The following is an 18449-nucleotide window of genomic DNA, read 5'->3' on the forward strand; positions in this document are numbered from 1 at the left end:
GAAGAGATGATATGTCGTCATCATCATCATCACCAACAATCAAGGGATCATCATCATCAGGATTTGTGCTGCGTGGAATAAAACCGGCTTCCATCTTGCCATGTTGTTCGTGGCTGGTGCTCTAAGTATTATTCGCTCGGAAGCGATATAGCACAGAAGGGGGAAGCGGCCCGTTTCAACTTGAATCGATGTAAGCGACATTTAGCCGCACGCGGTGGAGAACCGCTTCGTCATGCTTGGAAAGTCCGTCAGGCATACTAAAGGTTCCGTGCGGGTCTATGGAGTGAAGCAGATCGTAATTTTGTGGCGCAACAGCCCACATAGATCGCTGAAATCTCCAGGCAGCCTTGGACGCAAGGACAGAAGCATCTTTTCTGGAGAACGGTGTCGGTATCACTGGCCCGTGCAGACCATGCGCTATCGATGCCGCAGTGTCCGCCTTGACGTTCCCAGTTATACCGCAGTGGGCAGGAATCCACTGAAGCTCTACATGATGGTGTGCATTTAGAGCTTGTAAGTGCAATGCATGGATGTCGAAAGCAAGCTGATCTTTCGGGTACGATTTTACTGAAGGGCCGCCCGAGAATCCGTGAAGATTGCCCACTGACGTGCAGGTTGCTCGATGATGTAGGCGAAAGCAACACGCAGAGCGGCAAGTTCGGTGGCCATGGATGTCGTCCTGTGGCTAAGCCTTGCGCTAAAGGCGGTACGGGAGAATGGAAACCCGATTCCTATAGCCGATGAGCTAGCTGTCACAGATCCATCCGTGTATACATGGGTGTGGGCCCTGTATTTTTAGAAGATCAGTTCCAAGGCGAAGAACTTCAAGGCAGGGGTGGCGATACCCTGTTTGCGGGTAATGCCGGGCACTCTATTTGTAATTTGCAGACGCGGGTACATCCAAGGCGGTTGTAGCGATGGAGAAGGGTGCTGGTAACGCAGAGGCAGAAGGTCTCGCACTTCAGTGGCTGCAGCTGAGTGCTAATGGGTGACCTTGCTGCCGTGCTACAAATCGCAGTTGAGCGCGAAGGAGCTCCTGCGCGCCAAGAGCAAGTGGTGCCAGTCGTCGACACTCCACCATAGTTCCCACCGTGGATGTGGTCTTGGGAACTCCAATGCACACCCTCAGGACCTGCGCTTGCATACTTTGCAAGACACTCGCATTTCCTTTTGAGAGGGGGAGAAGAACAGGAAGATTGTAGCGTAATAATCCTATGCACATGATGTCATACAGCCGGAGACGGGACGTTGCATCCGCCGGCGTTACTAGATATCATGAGGAAAATGATGGCGAAGGACGCAAGCTTGTCTTTTATATAGCGGACGTGTTTTGACCAAGTCAGAAACCTGTCAACTATCACACCCAAAAACGTGTGGTGCGGAACATAGGGGTCAAATTCGTGTAAATTTCACATGTGAGCTCCACCGAGAAAGGCGTATAAGTTTTACCCTTGGCGATACCCGCCTTGTGAGCAAGTACGAAACTCATTGAGGGTCTCATCATCGTCGTCGTCGGAGCCATTCTGACGATGCCAGACGATGCCGCAGCTGATGTTACTGCCCGTAGAGATGCAGTTTTCGAAAATGGCAGATTCCATTTGAATGGGTGGCGGCACACATTCAAATGGAATCTGCCACTTTCGAAAACTGCATCTCTACGGGCAGTAACATCAGCCGCGTAAAATGAATCTGCTGGCAAAATATTTGGATACATTAAAGAAAAAACCACAGATTATACGCCTGCAAGAAACAAGGGGGGAATTTGGACTCTCAGGTTACGAAATCTTCTCCCAGAAGAGTATCGTACAAAAGACGAGGAAAGGCAATCGGGAAGAAAAAAGCGCCCCCACAATGCGTGTCACGCTGGTCCACAAATCACTGGAAGCCATTCAGCACGACTCAACGCACTGCAACAACGACAGACAAGAACATGTCACCGTAGAAGTACACCCGGGATTTTCAGATCGCCATGTAATCCTAGTTAGCGCTTATTGGCTACCAGGAGGATCGCATCACAGCCCCAAGAATTGGCTTCATGGGTTGCTACAGAAGCATAGAGACAAAGACGTAGTCATTGCAGGAGATTTTAACAGCCCGCACGTGGCATGGGGCTACACCTCAACATCAAAATCCGGGCGGCTCTTGGAACATGCCATGGAACAGCACCAAATGACTCTTGCGAATGACCTAATGCTGCCCACCAGGTACGGGAACAGTGTACAGAGACTTTAATCCCGATCTTACCTGGCACAAAGGACAAGGAGAAATCTCATGGAGCAACACCTTAGAAACTTTAGGCAGCGATCACTGCGTACTTCTTGCGGATTTAGACCTGGGAACGACAGCAAAGAGGAATACGGCCAAAATAAAACACACTGACTGGGATAAATTCCGAGAGGCCATAGGAAACGCACAGACAGTGAACATTCCCTTGTGCGACTGGACCCAACTGGTCCTAGAGAGAGAGACAGAGAGAGAGAGAGAGAGAGAGAGAGAGAGAGAGAGAGAGAGAGAGAGAGAGAGAGAGAGAGACTTTAATCACAGTTGAAGTGAGCATACTTGTGGTCGGGGTCTTCAGTCCAAGACTCCGTTGGTACGGCCGGCTGTCTTCGCCCTTTCCGCTAGGAAAAGCTGCGTTTCAGGAGAAGAGCTGGCCAGCGTACTCTCCCACTGCTCGCGTGAGGGGTTTGGGATGGGGGGAAGATGTGGGTTCAGTTGACATTCCCAGACAATGTGGTACAGCGTGCCTGGTGCTTGGCAGTGAGTACATAGGGGATCGTAAAGAGTAGGGTGGATGGCGTGTAGTCGTGTTGGGTGGGGGTAGGTATTAGTCTGTAGTTGTCTCAGGATGACTTCCTGTTCTTTCGTGGCCTTATCGGTGACTGGGGGATAGAGTTGTCTCGCTAGTCGATAATGTTGGGTGATGTCGGCGTATGTGAGGAGCGGTTGCCAGGCTCGCTCCGACTCTTCTTGCGGTGCCCGGTGGGCGAGTTCTCGGGCCAGGACGTGTGCCGTCTGGTTGCCGCGAAGAGCAGAGTGGGCCGGGGTCCAAATGATTGTGACCTGCTTCTGCGGTGGCCGTTGAAGGAGAACCCGAAGCGCCTGCGCGCCTGTCTTGAAACCCTACCTGCTTGGTATGCTCGGCAAGCGGCTTGGCTGTCCGTAATAATTACTTTGGCCTTTGTCTGGGAGAGGGCAAGGGCGATAGCCGTCTCTTCAGCCTGCTGGGCGTTCGACGACCGAAGCGTCAGACTGGAAAGGAGGTCGGTTGTGGAGGTAACGGCCGCCCATCTTACCCCGTACCTCGCGTATTCCGCCACGTCTGTATATACGACGTAGTCTTGTTCTCCGTACTGTTTTTCTAGCGCAGTTGCTCTTGCTAGGCGTCTTCCCTCATGATGTTGAGGGGACATGTTCCGGGGTATTGGCCGGACAAGAATTCTGGTCCTTAGTTCAGGCGGGATGTCCACTGCGTTTTCCGTGATGTGCGCCGCCGTGTAACCAAGCGTAGCTAGCGTTTCCCTACCCGTTGGGCTTGCTCCGAGTCTTACTTTCTGCGCCGTTAGGTGGGCCTCTATGAGCTCTTCGATGGTGTTGTGCAGTCCCAAAGACGTGAGTCGTACCGTAGAGGTGCTTGGAGGAAGTGACAGGGCTTGTTTATATGCCTTTCTAAGAAGGAGGTCTAGCTTTTCGCGCTCCGATGTCCCCAAAACCGCATAAGGAGCCACGTAAAGGATTCTGGAGACGACGAAGGCCTGCACAAGACGGACCATGTCGTTTTCTTTTAGTCTATGGCTCCTGTTCGCTACCCTACGCAGCATCCGAACAATTTGAGACGTGGTTTCTTGGAGCCTGTTGAGAAGCAGGGTGTTTTTGCAGTTGTCCTGGTACGTCATCCCTAATATCTTGATTGAGGGTTTCGGTTTGATGAGTACGCCATCGAGCCAAATTTTGATGTTGTCTGAAATGTCCCGGCGGCATTTTTGTACTATTATAAGTTCCGACTTCTGCGGGGCACAAGTTAAGCCACATCGGCTGGCGTAGGTGCGGACGACGTCCGCTGCCGTTTGTAGGCTGTCTTGCATAACGCCGGGAGAGCCTTTGGCAATCCAGATCGTTATATCGTCCGCATACAGGGCATGCTTAATGTTGGGGATTTTCTCTAATTGTCGGGGAAGGCCTATCATGGCTATGCTGAAAAGTAGAGGCGATAGCACTGCCCCTTGTGGTGTACCACGACTGCCACACTTTATGGGGGACGAGTGGATGTCGCCAATCTTAATGATCGCAGTCCTATCAGACAGAAAATTCTTGATGAAGGAGTACGTCTTTTCCCCGCAACCCAGGTTGCCAAGATTTGTGAGGATTGCTTCGTGCGTTACATTGTCGAACGCACCCTTCAAGTCTAAAGCCAGGATCGCTTTGGGTGTGGTGCGACTGGCTGCCTCAAATATGTCCTTCTTTAGCTGCAGTAGTACGTCCTGAGCTGAGAGGTGCGGGCGGAACCCGAACATCGAGTGAGGCGTTTGGTCCGTCGTTTCAAGAAACCTTTGTACACGGTTAAGAACGACGTGTTCCATAAGCTTTCCGATGCACGAAGTGAGGGAGATGCGGCGAAGATTATCTGTGCAAGGTGTTTTGCCTGGTTTTGGAAGGAGACGAATCTCTGCTTCTTTCCAGGCCGGTGGCACCACCCCCTTCTCCCAACACTCGTTCATGTAGGTAGTCAAAGCCTCCACGGAGCCGTCATCCAGGTTTGTTAGGGCCTTGTTCGACACGCGGTCCATGCAAGGGGGCGTGTTCCGGCGGATCTTAAGCAAAGCCGCCCTCACTTCAGCTGATGTTATTGGGCTATCGAGATCTGCATTGGGACGTCCCCCGTACTCTGGCAACTGAACCCTGGGTGTAGGCGGAAAATATCTTGCCTGTAGCTCCCGTAAGAGATCTTCTTGCGAGCCAGTTCTGCCTACAGAGCTCGGCCGCGTACGCTGACGCCTCTTTGTTGAGCAAAGCTATTCGTTTTCGGAGTCTCTTGTTGTGCCTTTGCACCTTCCATCTGCGAAGAAGGCTGCGCCTTGCCTCCCATAAATGAAGCAGGTGTGGGTCGACCGCTGGAATGTCATCGGAGAGGCTGAGTTTCTTCGTGTAGTGCGTGATATCTTCCACGAGTGTCTTCGCCCAGTGACTGATGTCTTCTATCTTTTCTTCTGTTTTACCTCTTCTATGGGAGCGTAGTGCTTGCCAATCAGTAAGTTTTGCTACCCCGATGACCCTACGGAACTGAGGCCCTGGGATTTTCGTCTGTAGTATCATATGATCACTCCCGAGGTTGTCCTCCGTATTGCTCCAGGTGGCATTTGGGGCGTGTGCAACGAGCGTAAGGTCAGGGCTAGTATCCCGGGCTGTGCTCGTGCCTATACGAGTTGGGGCGCTTGGCTCCGTGAGGAGAGTGAGGTTTTCCTCATCTATTATTTTCAACACTTCTTTGCCTCGTTTGGTGACGTACGTGTATCCCTATTCAAAGTGAGCAGCGTTAAAGTAACCCACAACGATGAATGGGTTGGAACCCGCCAGGCACTCTGCTTGTCGGATCATGTCTGCCAATCCCGGCGCTTTGTTTTTGGGGCGACAATAAATGTTAAGGATGAACAGACTGCTCGTACATTTGAGTTTCTGCGAAACCAGCTCTGTAAGGACGCAATCATGGGGGTTACTAGAGAGCTGGTGGTGGATTTCAGTAATGTTTTTCTTAATTAAAGTGCACACGTCTCTGCCTTCTTGCGTTGTCTGTGTAATATAGCCCGGGAGCTTGGCAACCACCGTTGATTCTTAAATCGCTATTACGTCGAGGGGTTCTTGTTGATGAGCAATATGCTGTTGAAGGTCACCTTTCTTATTTTTGAATCCCTTGCAATTCCACTGCCAAACGACAGTGAAACAGCACGCATTATATTTTGCACTAGTGGTCATTATGGTTAATGGGGAGGTCTGTAGTCGTGTCATTTAATACCGGGCGATGATATGGCTTTTCTCTGCGCGCAAGACGGCCAGGGAGGGTTGTAGTCTGGGTTTCGAGACTCTCCACTCTATGTTGAGTATTCTGAACCTGCGCCGAAAGCTGATTAAGTTGGGAGGCGATGGCTTGGAGTTGGTTTAGTATCGGGGCTGTAACATCACCAAGGCTGGCATTTAATGTTTCTCTGGTGAAATACTGGGGGTTTGTCTCCATGGTGTCTTCTTCTTGGTTCTCTATTTTGCGTTTCTTTTCGATCTCAAGAAAAGCACACTACGACTTGCCCTGCTGAATTCAAGGAGGCCGTTCCAGACCGGCACTTGTTAAACCTTCTCGCAAAGCAAAGGAAACTAAAGAAGAAGTGGAGCAGGAATAAAAGAGACAAGTAACTCAAAAAGATCGTGCAAAACATTACAGAGGATATGGTGCGCTACGCAAATGAACTGGCCTCGAAACAGTGGATGGATTTCTGCCACACTAAAATCAACAGATCACTAGACACGAAGCAAGCGTGGCAAATCCTGCGTAGCTTGCTGGGAAAGCCAGGCCTAGGCACACAACGAAGAAGATCCAGATGGCCATGGGGCTTTCAGACGAAGACTTCGCTAAGGAGTTCCACCGAACGATACACCCTGTCAGCTACAAGCCAGAAACTCTAGCTGATTATATTCCTGGTCCTGGGAAATCATTGGATGAAGGTATCAACGCACCGTTCTCCAGGCAAGAATTGCAAAACTGTTTAAGTAAGATAAAGAAAAACACGGCACCGGGAAAGGACCGAATCACATACAAACTTATCAAAAATTTGCCAGAAAACGCTATAAATGAACTACTTCGGTACATAAACGAAGCGTGGATATCCGGCGTTCTTCCCAAAGAATGGAAAGAGACAATAATGACACCCATACCAAAACCGGGGAAACCACCCAATCGCCTTGAGCATCTCCGCCCAATATCCCTAACGTCATGCTGTGGCAAACTCGCGGAGATGATGATTCTAGAGCGCCTTACGTGGATGATAAACATCAAGGCAGTGCTGCACCAAGACATGACAGTATTTAGGCGGCACGTGTCGACTCAAGACTGCATGCTCCGCCTCAAGCACAATATTTACGACTCCCCCAGCAGCGCACAACTAAGGACAATTGTAGCGCTCGATATTTACAAGGCATTCGACAACGCAAGTCATAAATTCATCTTAGAAAAGCTCCAAAGTATACAATGCGGTGAGCGATTATATAATTACATACGGAACTTTTTAAGCTACCGAACAACGGAGGTCCTTGTAGACGGCCGCTTGGTAGGCCCTTTCAAACCAAGTAAAGGAGTGCCGCAAGGCTCTATTTTTTCCCCAACTCTTTTTAACATAGTCCTCAAAGGCCCGCCCGCCAAACTAGACCCCATCACCGACGTTCACTTCAACATACATGCTGATGATCTGACTTTGTGGTGCTGTCAGCGTTCCCCCGGGCACCAGGAGCACCAACTACAGGAAGCGATTGATGTTGTCACCGCATACATGAAAGACGTGGGTCTCAGCTGCTCCCCCTCTAAGACCGAATACATCGTCGTGGAGGATGGTCCAGCCGGCCGCTCTAACCATAGCCGCAATTTAATCAAATTAACACTAGACGGCACAACCATAGCAAGGAAAGAAGAAATTCGAGTGCTCGGCTTTTGGCTTCACCAACAAGGCAAAGCGGATACTTGGGTTTTTAAAAATCACGACACAGATCAATCAGATCACGCACATGATGAAACGGATTTCAAGGAAGCGACATGGGGTAAAAGAACATGAACTACTACGAATTTTCGAGGCGTTCATCATTCCGCGCATCATGTACGCAGCCCCTTACATGCGGCTAACACGCACTCAGATAGACAAATTAGAAACACAACTGCGCAAACCTATTCGTGTTGCCTTGGGGCTCCCAAATTACACCCCACTCCATGAGATTCGACGAATGGGAGTTCACACTCCAATATCACTCCGCATAGACATCCACAAAGAAGCGCAAGAGTCTCGGCTGCGCGCCTCTAGACAGGGACGAGCTATCTCCGTTCCCTAGGGGCACAAATTTAGGAACCAGAAGGCTACATTACAGAACGCCCTCCTTGGGAACACCTGCCGATGCTGACTATACATCCTCTCCCCCGCCACATGAGTGTGGAAAACGACCACGAGCGCAGAGCCCACAGAGCGCGTGCCACCCGCCATTTAGTGGCGCAGAAGACAGACCAGGGTTACACTCCGGTCTACACCGACGCCGCCGTATCAGACGATGGTATAGTTGCTACCGCCGCGTACTACGGGAACGGACAAAGTACTCGTCGCTTCCTAGGAATTAGTGATTCCGGTCATGCCGAAGCGTTAGCAATAGCGGATGCCATCATGAACTTCACCGGCCGACGGAAACTACTTATACTGACTGACAGCCAGGATGCGATCCGCCTCTTCTGCCGCAATAAAATAGCCACGCACATTCGCAACCTTCTCGAAGTGCATCTAACCTCCCAACCAGAGCTTTCGGTTGAACTCCGCTGGATCCCAGGTCATCAAACGGTACCAGGAAATGTGGCGGCTCACCAACTCGCGCGCGAAACTCTCTTCCGCGAGTCTGAGCCTCCAATTGCGCTGCCGGAGGAATACGACCGCCACACCAGCCGCGTCGAAGAAAGACAAGCCAGGCACCAAAAGTTGGTAGACCTTCGCACCGATCAAGACACACACTGCGTTCCTCCCATCTCTTGGCCGCGATCGAAGACAAGTTGCATCCGCCGAGCTCAAGCAGGTGTCCTACGCACCGCACATATCATGCACTACATAGAAAATAAACCTGGCCACCCTAGCTGCCCACGCTGCGGTCACGGGTACCCTAACAACCAGCACTACATGTGGGACTGCTTAGAGATTATACAGACAAGAAGCATATACACAGGCTCCCTTTCCCCTATTCCTGGCACTTGGGCGGAGTGGCTTGACCCCCCAGAGGATCCCCAAAAACAACTCAAAATCGCTCTCCGCAAGCGCACGAAAAGCGCCGGCCGGTACCCACCCTCAGTCCGACAATTGACCACCTCCTCATTACGACTGACAGAAGAGGAGCACTGGGAGGCCCTCCACCAACACATTGAGGCAGTTCTTGGGGGCGACTGGTAACAGCAGCTCCTTCCCCCAGCAACGCAGAAGCCTTTATAGAAGGGCAAATAAAGATGTTTCTCTTTCTCTCTTTCTCTTTCTCTCTCTCTCTCTCTCTCTCTCTCTCTCTCTCTCTCTCTCTCTCTCTCGAAAGTGGCAGAAAACCAAGGAAATTGGCTTCAAGGGGACATAAGTCATATCACTCATAATACAGAAAGGAGGAGATAAGGGGTAAAGGAGGGAAAACAAATACGACAGAAAACCTCTGAATTAAGCGTATAGATAAAAAGCGCAGAATAATTACAGGTCATATATGTAGAAGAAATAACTGCTATTTTAGTCAGTTTACAGTACATCTGTTTCTTTCCCTCCGAGGGTCGCACGAAGGTAAGTTTCGTGCAAAAAACCTACAGATGTGAATGCCTTTAATGATTCAAGTTCGCAGTTTCGTGTGAATCTTATCTCAGTCATTATTACCATTACTAAAATACCATTATTAAAATACGTCGGCAAAACTGGACGTCACTCACTCACAATCACTCAGAAAAATATTTTTTTCCTCGCGCACTCACTCGCACTGACGCTCACCAGTCACCCTCACCCCTTGCGCTCACTCGCACTCACGCTGAGCACTCGCCCTCACCACTCCGCATTCACTTGCGCTCACGCTCACCTCTTGCCTTCACCACTCGCACTAACTCGCTCTCGCGCTCACCACTCGTCGTCACCACTCGCACGCGAGTGTGCGCAGCAGTTTATTCTTGAGTCGTGACACGGAAAAGTGTCACTGCATCATGGCGTCAGAAGTCCATCTAAATCGTATTCCTGAATGAACACGCTACCAGAGACTTGATTCCGTGGTGCCCCATAGCAGGAGTGCAGTGTTAACGTATTCCCGAAGCTAAACACAATCGCGTCGTTAACAACAATCACAGCGAGTGGTTTTGCGACGAATAGCCAACAGCGAAAGAGAGGCGCTCAGACCAGTGAGCGCCGCAAATTGTGTGAGTAGCGCGAGCGCACACGCCACTCGTGAGGGGTGAGCGGGGCTCAGCACTCGCGGTTGGCGACTGGGGCTCACCACTCGCGAATGATTGATGAGCGAGACTCACGGTCAGTGGCGCTCGCACTCACCAGTGGTGAGCGGGGCTCCCCGCGAGTGGCTTTCACACTCGAGAGTGGTGAGCGGGGCTCACTGCGAGGGACGCTCGCACTCACTCGCACTCACCAGTCCAAACCGATGGCCATGCTCACTTACCACTCACTCGTGAGTGGTGAGGGTGGGGGTGTAATTGCACTCGTGCGTGTGCCTGCCGACCTTTGATTAATAAACCCTAATTGTGGAAATGGGTGGTCATAAAAATTCGGTAATTGTTAATGGGGTAATATTCATAGGGTAAATTGAACGAGGATAATTGGCCGAATAGAAAGAGAAAGAGCGTGAAAGAGAGTCAGTGACCAAGTTCAAGGTAGAATAAAAAAATTACGCCCACCTCCCCTTGCGGGAACCCTGGTGTGATGCGACGCTGAAGGGGGTTCCATTGTGCGTTTCCGTTGGGTCGATTTTATATGCGCAGCGCACCCGAAGGAGAGGAGACCGCGGAGAGAGAGGGCGCTGCACATGCGCACAGCGCGCTCGCGCCGCGCGCAGCGCCGCCCACCGGCGGAGTGAGAGAGCGCGCCGCACGGCGCGCACCACAGATGTTGGGGGAGAGGGCGCGCTATCATGGCGAGAGGAGAGGGGATGAGCGGAGGAGAGACGCAGCTGTGCGGACGCGGACGACGACGACGACGGACGCAGGACAGGGCCGCCGGCAAGAGATGCTCCTCTCAGCGTCGCATCTAAAAGGGGGAGAGGTAGGCATCCACGTGAACCAGTTCAGGCGGTCTACTCCTTTGCCATTTCTTTCAGTGGTGCAGCTCACTGCACATGAACAGCGCCGTTCAATTCACCGGTGGCGCAGCAAAAGTTCATGGCTTTGCCTGCACTCCCTGCCAAGGAGGTGCAGCAGCAGACGAAAGAAGAGCAGATCTGGTTCCGCTGGTCATGCAGGATGGTGGTAGCGGCACTGCACTGCTGTGAACTGGTTCAAGATGTGCAGGCTGAATCGAATGGACCTATAATCTCATCATGCCTGTTGGCCTGCGTGACATTTGGAAGTTGAAGATCAGTTTGCGCCATGCTGACCCTCATGCCTTCTCTGTGACCAGATACTTTGCGCAGAGTATCAATTTGCTTTTCGAAGGGTATAACTTGCAAGAGCTTGATCTGGAATAGCTAGCTGTTCTAGAAGAACTGAGTATATTTGATATGCAAGTTTTTGAATCGGCTTAAGTTTGGTCGGCAGTTTTTAATCTACCCATGATGTCTCTTGGGTATGAATAAAAAGGTAGTAAAGAAAAAAAGTTTCAAGTTGGCTGGGTATTCTAAAGTACGTTCTTCGCATCTAGATGATTCTGAAGCGAGAGGTGTCGGATGCCTGTTGCTGACCATTCTTTCTCCTTTACGTCATCCTTCAACACACTCAACGAAACATAACGATCATCTCAGCACTAGTCTAGTCCTCTTTCTGCGGAAACAAAATGCCACACGCCTTCGCTAGAAATTTCGTTAGCTGAGTTCCGCTAGAAGGAGGGGTAAAGCCGGACACACTCTTCTCAAGTACAAGGACATCGCACAGCATCACCGGCTAGCCGCGGCGAGTCGCCTGCGACTGTATCAGCCCGTTAGCGGCGAATTTAAAACGAACGGAAATTGAAGAATAATGCCCTCCTCCGTCTAATGATTACGATGGTTGAACGCGAAGCTTTCTCGTGATGGATTCCTTGGTTGGCCAATCCCACATTGCGAGTATGTACTACTCTAAAAGTACGCAGCACATTTCTAGAACACCCACAGCAACTATCTGGCGTGCAATCCGTAGGCCTAAGGTTTGGGTTTGGGGTATACGGCGCGAATCAATACCTTCTGCTTGGCGTTCGCTTCGACCATGTCGAAATGGAGCAATCTGATAGACGCCGGCCTCATAACGCGAGGTGTGATTAGGGCCACGGGAAGTGTTTTTTTTTTTTTCTCTTTCACTTCACCCCCAATCATTCATCATCATCGTCAGAGAAAGTTGGCTTTCCTGCAGGGCTTATTCTCGTACAACGGCATCAGTGAGGACCCTAAAGCTTCGCTTCCAAAAATTGTGTCCCCTCTGCTTCGCTGGTCCCCCATTTTCCTACGGTGCAATATTTCATTATTTTATTAACGCAATATCGTTATTATGCTCATTTTTCGGTTTTACTGTGCACGCCAGCCGGCCGCTATCAGCCGCGCTCATGAAGCGTCCGCGGAAGTTACGTCATCGATGCTAACAGGGAACTACAACGCTACAACTGAGGAAGCGAGATACGGGGGCTCGCCCGAATCGGAAACACAGAGCAGCAGCACCCAGATTGTTGAAAGGACGACAATGATACTACGCAGAGTCGGTAGAAAATATACGCGATTTAAGCCGGCGCAACGGCGTCGCAGTGAAGTCTGTTCTACTTGTCATGGGTACTCGCATGCTCGGCAGGCACGGTCGCCAGCCGTTCCCACATCTGACGCTATCACACTAAAGTGCCTTACCAAATGATACTCATTGCGGCGCTCGCTAACATTGTGTCACCTAGATAACAAAGGGTGCAGAAGACGAGCGCCAGGCTCTGTGAAACCCAGATAAACCTACGTTAGAGTCAGAAACGAAAGACAAAGTGGGCCAATAAAAAATTAAAACCGAGTATGCGGCTTCTAATTACAAAAATTTTTAAGTTATTTTTCGGATTTCCAACGGCCCTGTAACAGCCGCAAGCTCTGTGCAGCAAACGATCAATGACGCCACGCGGCCAATTTACAAAACCTAAAAATAGGTCAGCATGTGATCTCAGAAAACGGCCTCGTAAGAATCATTGACAGCGCCCTGCAGACTAGCGGCAGAGCCGATAACACTATTGCCAAAATACAGGAGATATTTGATCATTTCTCCCATATTGTAAAACGGCGATACAAGGGAAGAGCTTGAATGAAAAGAAAACGACAAAACTTATGTAGGCATTGATCATGACCCTGATATCGGTAGGACTGTCTTACCAGACATTAACCGGCACTGAAGACAGCCTAATATTCACCGTTATTGCAACAGCATATAGGATAGATCTACCTTTCAATTTTCATGATCACCCCACAGGTCCTAAATTGCGTCTTATAATAACCTTAAATATATCAGACAGGCCCGTCTCCTCGCACAAAAAGAGCCTCTGGGAAAAGAATTGGGACCCGCCATACAATGGAATATATGCCGCACCCCGAGAAACAAAACGTCTGGACGCCATGTTGGATATGTTACCTATCCAGCGGCTGTCTATAAAAGCTTTCATACTACGAAAAAACATAGACCTTAACATACAAAAGGCGCTAGGATCAAATTCCATCGAGGAAAGCTTCAAAACTACGTAAACACAGCATCCGCCTACGCCGGGAAATTCGAGAGGACGAATGCAGCAATAGTCATAGTGGACTACCGTGGCAATCGCTGTAACTTTATTACCCTCGTATACACACAGGATCGGAAAAGCGGAAATACTCCCGGATATCCGCCTAGCGGAACTACCAAATAGATGCTTAAACATAGCTACACACGCTCAAAAGGCCATTAGCCTCTTGGCTACAGGCATAGTACATAAGCGGTTAAGCTAATCATATCAACACCAGGACAAAAGGGTCGGCAAGGGAACGACGCAGCTTACGAAGATCAACGAGAAACTCGCATACCGTGCTCCCTTTTGACGACGACTGCCACACTTTCTCCAACGAAAAATATTGAGATCATCATATCATTCTACGCCTAGGAACACCATCCTTCCCCGTGCTACACGGGGATCTCAATGCCTAAGTATGGAAAGCTCTGCGCAGCATACAAACCAACATATCCATAATTATACATGGACGGAGATGTTAAATAGGAAACGTGCGGCATTACCCTCAGACTGGGCTAAATACAGGGAAACGCACACTCTGTTTACGCAACCTGCTTAAATTGAAGGATATGCTCCGGGGTGAACAACTCAAGCACTGCATATTACACTTACAACGCCGCAGACGAAGATGTCCTGGCCAACTGGTCACCTCAAGATCAGCGTCAGCTGGTGCTGGGCCCCAGGAGTTTGAGCTCCAGCATTTGGGCATACCTTCTCGTTATTCCCTTTTCCCAATCTTCAATTAAATCTTTCTCAATCAAGGTCTCTCAAAGTGTGTGTGTGTGTGTTATAAAAACCCCAAAACGTTCAGCCAGGCCCCGACGTTAGAAAATAAACACTTTGAAACACTAACCCTGTCACCTTCTTCCTAAACTGACAAACACACCGCAGCCGCCAGCTTTCAACCCCCCCCCCCCCCCCCCCAATCTTAAAGGGAACCCTGCAACACTTCTTTTTTCAACTTTTTTTTGAAATTTTAAATGCTTGGAAAAGGTAGTTACCCAACACACCCAGTACTTAGATTAGGGGGCCGCAAAGTACCTCTGCCGTAAATTGCTGCTCTATGCCCATCAGAAAACTTGAAAACTCGCTCAAAAGATCTGTCTCACTTTCCAGGTCTTGACGTTCTTCGTCGGCTCGAATTACGTCACTAAGGCTATGTAGCGGCTGTTGGCCGGTTTTCCTTCAGTTGCTTCAAAGAACGCTTTTCGATAGCAACTTTAAAAGAAAGGCAAAAAAAAGCAGAAATGGAAGGCGTATCTGGTGCGACGACCAAATCACGCAGTGCCGCTCTGTGCTGGTGATAACTATAGCTTTCGCAGTGGTTCGAGACGCGAAGAGTAAAAGCGCTTATCTAAAGCGTTGCAGGGTCCCTTTCAGCCACAAAAGCGTAATTGGCCTCTGCCTTCCCTGTACCGCACAGATTTGAAAATTGTTGCTGCTACTCCAGGTCTCGTTGCTGAACTGCAGATCTTTGAAAGCATAGTTGTTAAATGCACGACCTCCAATCAAAAAAGCACCCTTCATGCCGAAGCAATTCAAGCTATCGCGCCGTACACCTTACGACCCAAACGCAGATGTCACCTGCAACTTTTTACTATTACTATGCATTTTCTTTTTTGAATCTACGGTAACTTTGTAAGGCTTACTCAAAATGGAACTAAGAAATTATTAAGGGTCGTTTAATTAATACAATGGCACATGCAAGAAACAGCAGGTCTGCCCAACCGTGAAGCATGCGCGCTGAGTCGTCGTATCGTGCGGCCTCGGTAGGGACATTGCGAGTTCGCATTCGTTTGTATTTTTACATTTCGTAAGTGAACGACTTTTCTACAGCGATCTTGATTATTCCTTTGCGTCGATGTCTTCATAGCACAAAGAGACGAGGTACGCGAAATGTTGAACAAAACCGTTGTGGGAGTCCTTCAATACTTGGGTGTCAGGTTCCATACGTCAACCTTCTTAAAATCTCGCGTGGACAATTTTTGAGAAAGTTGTGTTCCTTAAGGCGCAAGCTTCCCAATGTGCCAAAGAACGTAAAACTTCTCTGGAATCAATACTCAGAATCAAACCAGAATATGCGAGCATAGTATGGGCCCTTAAAATAATGCAACACTGATAATCTAGGAATAATTCACAGAAATGCTGTTCGCTTTACGTTTCTATATTTCAACGTGTGGACTCTCGTAAGAAATCTCAGCCGAAAACATACTGCCCCTACAGTTTATAAAGCAACAACGCTTGGAATTTCTGCATTCCTTGCTGAACGAAGAATTCGCTACTTACCATTTATCGTGTTCCTCCGTCATGTCAACCAAGTTCTTTAACGCTATATTTTCCAAAGACAGTTGCCTTCGATTCTTTATTGCTCCCGCATACAGTGTCCCCGCAGAAGATCTGAGAGCGTGATCAGCACGATATCGTATAGCATTGTTACGTTTCGCCGTTCATTCCATTTCGCTGTTTATGTTCGTGATCTTAGCCGCAATGCAACTTTACTGCTATGCTTAATCTCGCTTGAAGTACCCGTAGTGCTTAGACGACGTAATAAGGTGTCCAGTACTTGCTGAATAAAAATAAATAGTTATATTAAAGAAGAAACAGCCATGCAGTCACCGACCAGATCAAAAACAAGAAGTAAACTTTTCAGAAACGTTACGGTTTTTCGTGTTTATTTTTGACTTGGCCAGCGTATTACTGTTTCTTCATATGTCTGACGAGACGAACTTTCGTCGTACCCTTGACTACAACTATTTATATTTATATACATATGCATATTAGTAGAAATTAAGAAGAAGCTTAATGGGCGGGGGTAGGGCATGTAATGTAAAGGGAAGATAACCGTTGGGCTATAAGGGTAACAGAGTGGATCCATGGAGAAGGCAAGCGTGGCAGACAACGGCAGAAAGTTAGATGGGCATATGTGATAAAGAAGTTTGCGGGGATAAATTGTTTGCAGTTAGCACAGGACCGAGATAATTGGAGATTATTGGGAGAGGCCTTTGCCGTTAAGTGGGCGTAGATAGGCTGCTGCTGCTGATGATGACATATGCATATATACAAGGAATAACGACTCCAAGTGTGCTGGTTCATTCCCTCTACACAATAGCACAAGGGCATTTCTTCTGTGAAAATATATAAACTGCACCCTTCAACTGAGCCGGCTGCCAGTTGAGCAGCCGCACGGTCTACATTCCAAGTACTTTACTCAGAAGCGAACACGAAGGCTTCACGCCAAAGAGAACGTTGTGGTGGCAGACGTCCAGTGAAGAGCCGTGGACACGATACTCTTGATATTCATTCAAAAATTCGGCGGTCTTCACTTCGAAGGGCACCAGCGCTGCTGTACCGTCCTTGTTGAAGTCATTCGACGTGGCGGCGGCAGCAGGCACCGGTTCAGACTTGGTCTCGAACCAACCGGAAGAACGCTCCTCTAAAGCAATAAGAAACGAAAGGGCGGGCAAAATGCATGGGCCCCTTCCGCTACTACCGGCAGTAAAAGGCGCAAAGCAGGAAGACTTAACCGGTCCTCCCGAACAATCAAAGCGAAACAACGCCAAAACCTTATAAAACAGTCAGCCACTTCACACCATTTATATAGAAAGGAAAGTTACAAAAACAAAACACCAAGAAATACCAAGAAACGAATTTTGTCCAATGTTCGTCCTAAAATAAGAATTTCGGTGCCGTAGAGAAAAGAGGATGAGCTTCGGGTAGAAACCAAAAATAAAACATTCGGGTAATACGTCAAATACTTTATAAAGATGCCGTGTAGCAGTTTTTTCACGTTTGTGAAGTAAAGTAAAAGTATGTCCTCCTTTGCATGCAACGGAGGACATAGGCTCTTTTTTAGACATGATTTCTTTGTTGTAATCGCAAAATTCCAAGTTTTGCGATGAGTTCTGCGAACATCGCAAAACTTGGAAGCTCTTCTTAATTGTTGAAGGGGGTTCTGGCACATAAACAGCGGAGATTTCTTAAAATGTAGCACACTACAGCGGAATATGCCTTTGGTACGGTTTCCTGAAACTGGTGCCAAGGACATCACTGTTGCCTTGTAACCGTGCTTTTATCTCGCATCGGTCATCATACAAGGAGCAGGAACGCTGCTTTCTAAACGCCGCTTTTAAAAGCGAAGCTTTGTATTGATATGCAAAAGGAAAATATTGTGGTCCCGAGTACGGAGAAAACTCATCCGGCACTACGCCATTTACGTATGGACAAGTTTGGAGAGGAGATAGAAGGAAAGGGAGAGAGATTGGCTGGTTTATCGATGACTTAGATAGTCTCTCATCTACCTACACTGGTAAGTGACACCGGCTCATCGCAGGGAACGAAAAAGACTCCCTCGCACAGTAGAGCGCGCACGTAGCGACCAAGCGCAGCTCGAACGACAACGCCGGGCAGGTGCGACGGCGGTGGGCGCGGAGCAGCGGCGACACGACCGGCCCCACGTTACAGCTTCGCTGGTTAACCGTCTATACGGAAGGCATGGGGGTATTTTTTAACCTTCTGCATAAGCAAAGTACTGCAGTTCACTCGGCATTGGGAATATGCGATGTTATTGTATCCACTGTACCTCCTCCTACCACTCTACATATATCCAACTTTGCGCAGGACGTTCTTCTTGCGGAAGCGACTGACGCGCTTCCGTGCTTCCAAGATTCAGACCGCTACACGACCGGTAGTTTTGATAACAAACCGTCCTGCCAAGTAGCTTGGACGTGAGGTGAAGGGGAATACGAGTACAATGCCGCATTCGGATACACGTGCTACGTTCCACAAACGTCTCTT

Source organism: Haemaphysalis longicornis, unplaced genomic scaffold, assembly GCF_048455015.1.
Source record: "Haemaphysalis longicornis isolate Haplotype H1 unplaced genomic scaffold, Haemaphysalis longicornis Haplotype H1 scaffold_1, whole genome shotgun sequence".
Lineage (NCBI taxonomy): Eukaryota > Metazoa > Arthropoda > Arachnida > Ixodida > Ixodidae > Haemaphysalis > Haemaphysalis longicornis.